This window comes from Palaemon carinicauda, chromosome 21, assembly GCF_036898095.1.
Source record: "Palaemon carinicauda isolate YSFRI2023 chromosome 21, ASM3689809v2, whole genome shotgun sequence".
NCBI classification, from domain to species: Eukaryota; Metazoa; Arthropoda; class Malacostraca; order Decapoda; family Palaemonidae; genus Palaemon; species Palaemon carinicauda.
In genome coordinates this window covers 94,703,482-94,708,481 of record NC_090745.1, presented here as the reverse complement: position 1 = coordinate 94,708,481, position 5,000 = coordinate 94,703,482, and the positions used below count along the sequence as shown (strand labels likewise).

General features: G+C 33.8%; 1 long non-coding RNA gene across 1 annotated transcript in view; it reads left to right on the top strand.

The window, feature by feature from the left end:
* Positions 1-5,000, top strand: part of LOC137614710 (uncharacterized) — a 631,198-nt gene that overhangs the window by 200,336 nt on the left and 425,862 nt on the right. The gene's annotated exons all lie outside the window — the stretch shown is intronic.

Below are 5,000 nucleotides of genomic sequence, written 5' to 3'. Positions count from 1 at the left end.
ATACAGACTGGAAATATTGATATGACAATGAGGCAAAAGCCCATAAGTGACATTTTTAGAGTAAATTTCTTAAACCGACGATAAGAATTTTGACTATATCCAGAAGCTGTGAGATATAGTATGGACCTAAAAAGAAAGTAAAATTTTCAACAAAATCTTAGCGTTTCATGAATGTGGTCCAATGATATCGCAGCAAGTTAATCGTTAGCCTCCTATAGTCCTTCATTGGCATGGAGTTGTGAATTATGCTTTTAAAGAACCGGGAAATCAAACAGTGTTCCATCTCGGGTGAGAAAGGGACATCAGACCCAATTGAATTCCTCAAGCACTGCCACATTTGCTGTACTAACAAGGTCCATGACCTGTAGCATTCCTCTTCACTGAGAGTTTCCAATTGTTGCTTTGAATCTTTGATTCTGGCTCAGATGTGTAAAGTCATCTTTGTGTTATCTTGTTGCTGAAGTTATCTTTGAAGTTTCCTCTAGGGCCAATTTTAGTGATGCCGTCAGCATATATTGTATTCGTCTTGCAGTCAGTTTGCACATAGCTAAGATGCAAGTATGTATGTATGCCATCCAAAACCATTCAATGAATAGCCCTCAGTTATCAGTCTTTGATATCTATGGGCTTCCCGATTGGCGAATGTATATTTTACCATCTCAGTCCTTGTGGAATTCAGCAGTTCATTTCCTGATGTTATGGAGAGTCTTTATATAATGATTGTGTTGACCATGTCTCCATGTCTTTCATTAGGGCTCATACCCTTCTTTTGCAAATGATAGTCGATACTACTACTACTACTACTACTACTACTACTACTACTACTAATAATAATAATAATAATCGTTATTTTAGCAAGAGCCATACACAGAGTTGCAATAGGAGAGGGCAGTGTTGTTACACTTAGGATATCAGTAAAAAAAAAAAAAAAAAAGATAAGAAATGCATTAACACTAGTGATTGCAGTCCATCATAGCAGGTTGAACAAATAATTCCAAGGTCAGGAGCGTGTGCACTGTTTATTGTAAAAGATAATATCATGTTTCGTCCTTCTCGTACTGATGTTTTGTAAATTTCGAAATTTTATTTTCTCCAATGACCTTTAAAGAGTTTCGCCTGTAAGATAACAAGTGATTATGGTATTACATTACTCATCCTCTTTCATGGAGTGACATAACACATTTTTACTCGTACATGTTATGTACAGTTTTTGATAAATAGATGAATGTAATCTGTATGTATTCTGCTGAATTAATTCATTGTCCAATTTAATACAAACCGCCATTTCTTTAGGAATACTACAACCCTTAAGCGTGGCATTCTTCTCCCCTCTGATTGTTGAATTGAGAAAGAGAGAGAAGAGTGAGTCTTTGTAGTCATACCAACGTGTTTTATGTTTGCTTCAACTTTACTGCCTTCAACGGCGCAAGAAAATCCATAAAGTGCCTTTCAAATGGTCGTTGTAGTGGATATTATTCCCTTTTTCTGCTTTTTTTTTTCTCTTTTACTGGCTGGATGTTTAGTGCGAAAATATTTCAGTCTGAGAAACTATCAGTGGTTATTACTTTTGAAATACTGTTTTCCTTTCTAGAAACAATTGTATTATTTTCGGTGTATCTCTTTTATATATATTCGTATTTCTACTCAGTAAATTTTTTTTTATTATTCTGACCTTCCATTTGTAAAAGAGGGAAATGAATGGGTCATAATAGTCTAATATACTATAATAAATGACTGAGTATACCAATCTTATAAGCAGTTACCAAGTGTCAAATTACCAAAATACGTACAACAATTAGCAAATGATTTCTCCTCCTTGTAGTGTGTTTTTGGAAATCATATAAAAGTTGAGCAGTTTTATTAAGAAGTTAATTCATAATTTGGATGTTTTTAGCCAGCCTCCGTTTCCTGAAAAGGAATAGAGGCTGTCTAACAACTTCCAAAGTATGGAATAACTTTTTAATAAAACTGCTGGAATTTTAAAAATTCTCACCTATGATTTTACTATTCTTATGAAGTTTGCTGACTTTGCATTGAATACTTTATAGAAATTAGTCACCATTCGTTCAGGTGAAGCAAAATTTAGTTGCTGTTTATGAAATAAGATTTCTTTGCAGTATAATTTTTTTTTTATACTTTGATCTTCATAAACATATTCAAGTTAAAAACCGTTTGTTATAAACATTTGGAAGAGTTATTAATTTCAAGATTAGGACACAGCTTTTTTTTTTCTTTTCTTTTTGGGGGTTGGGGGTAAAGTCGATATGTAATTTTATTCTGAAAGTTATTCGGCTAATGAAAACCACGTAGGAAATCATTACCAATCATAACAAGAGAGGTTACCAAAGAGAAGAAAATATTGCTAGCTGGTAACTTTTATAGCCTTTTTTTACGTTTTATTAAAGAAGACAAAAGAGGGATTAATAGGAATAGAGTAGTATGGCTCTATTACTCCAATTCAACTTGAGAGATAAGGTTGCTTAAGATGAACTTCTAAATTACAAGTAAACTAAAAGTGAAAAGCTATATTTTTTAAGCTGTTTTTCAAAGGAAGAGATATAAATAATATTGAGCTTATTTTCAGCCACTTTTTATTTATCAGTAAATCAGATAATAATTTACCTAAACAGTGTTGGAAAAAATATGAATACTTAATTTGACAAGAAACAAAATGCACGTATGAAGATGGAAGGAGTTATTAGTTTCATAATTATTTCCTCTCCATATTGCCTCATGATTTTATGAACTTAAGACAAAAATGTACAATACAAAACTCCCTACTTTCAAAAAAATTAGTTATGCTCTGTAAATATCTTAGATGTTTCAAATAAACTCCAGAAAAAGAACATATATTACTTTGTATTATTATTAATTTGCTGTTATTTGTGTGTATTATGTCTGTGCAGTATAATAATCCAATTTAGTTATTATTAAAATCGATTATATTCTAGAAGCTCCAATTTAACTGTAATAGTTTCATAGATTTCCAATGAACAAATTAAGGAAATTACGAAGTTATCACAGGGTTGGTCGCAGAAATATCATATTGAAGAATCGAGGCAATTGGCAGTCTTGATTATCCTCCTTTTTATTAATTCACCGACGACGGGATTGCCATTTGATTAGTTTATGGATGATTATTACAACTTAGAACTTCAGTCTATATTTTTGTGAATGGGACTTTTCAATAAATCCTCGAGTTTGTCGCATTTTATTTCCCGAAGAATTTCGGACTTTTAACTCCAAGTTATGAAGGAGTAGGAGGACGTATTGCCCCTTCTTGACCCTCTTGGGTAAGAGTCCATTAAGAGAAAGTTTCCGTAATCTTTAATGTTAATGAATGTGCATAAATGAATTATAAGAATAGCAAGAAGCCAATGGATCTGTTATTTACAAGTTATAAAGGGAAATTTATTCTTGTTTTGATAGGTAATAGTGCAGTGCTGTTTGTACTTTTTTAATTTAGTATTCTGATTATTCTAGTTTATGATATGAATTAGTAAGATATAAGGGGGAGGTTTTTACCTAAATTAACAAAGGTGGTGATTATTTACATGGCATTCATCTATTTCCTATTTTTTGTATATTTAGATATGCACGTATGTATTTACCGTGATATATAAGTAATATCACACACATGTATTTATTATGTTCTTTCGCCATGTTCTATAAATCCTTATCACTTCCCTTCAATCATCATTAACTTTAATAGCTCGCTTTTCCGTTGTCACATTATCACACGTAGCTTAGTTCCATTATTCATCTCAGCATTTTTCATTGAGCTTCAAACGCATGAATGAAATTCAAACTGAATTTGAAAGTCATCGAGTCTATAGATTGTTATCGCCGATAAACCACTCTGTCATTTGTGTTGAAAAGATATAATTCCCATCCTTTACTTAGAGACCAACTCAAACAAATGTTGTATTGTCATATGTTATTGAAATGTTTTATCATGGTATTTTTCCATCTCCATGATAAGCGTCTCTTCGCTTATCTAATTTTTATCAAATCCATTAAACGATAAATTCTTAAACAAGATTAAGATTTGTGAGTAATTCTCCTTAAATAAATTTCTCCTTATAATCAAGAAGTTTCCTTCTGTTATTTTACTCATTTCTTTTGAATTGCCTTTTTTTTCTTCATTTCACATATTTATTTTTCCCATGCATGACAACCAGTGAATGCCTTGAAAGTCTATCCAAGTATCTCTTAAAAGAAGAGCTGGCCAGAAAAAAGTTTCCAATAAGATGCTTGTAATACTGTGGCCCCGTGCCACAAGTGTCAAATAGAACGAATAAAGAAAAGACAGGAAAAAAAACCGTTCGCCTTCACCTATCTCTTAATGCGAGACCTTTTAAAATCCTTTAAAGGGCCAAGAAGCCAGTACCCTCACACTTTATTTGCCAGTAAAATTAAGATGAACAACCCCAGTGACGACCATTAAATAACAATAAAGCCGTCACCTCAGTGCTTCGGCAGCTCCACTCCAGCCGCCACCATGTAAACTGGTCATGGAGGCGGTTAACTAATCCACAAGTTGTTCGGATTGACGCCGATGAATTCCTTATTAGGGACACTTGGACCTTTTAAGGCAATTGCAATCCTCCTTTGAATTGGCCTCTACTTATCCATCCTCCTTCCCCCAGCTCTCTTTCTCTCTCTCGTTTCTTTTTCCCCCACTTCTGCCATACCTCTGAAGCAGTAGAATCGCCACTAAATTTAATGGGTTGAGTTATGGGTCTACACGGGAGCCGGTAGTTAACACGCTCTAACTTTCGGGTAATTTACGATCACGAACACCCGTTTAGGTCAATTAGTCAAAGATCCGGTCGTTAAGGGCACACATAATCAAGTTGAAAAGGTGTGAGACAGAGAGATGGAGAGAGGGAGTTGGGAGATTGAAAACGCCGTGAGAGATAAAAAAAGGACAGTTATATTGCAAGTAGGCAATAAAGAATTATTGAGCAGTCTCCCATTGTCTCGGGCTCAAGTATCGC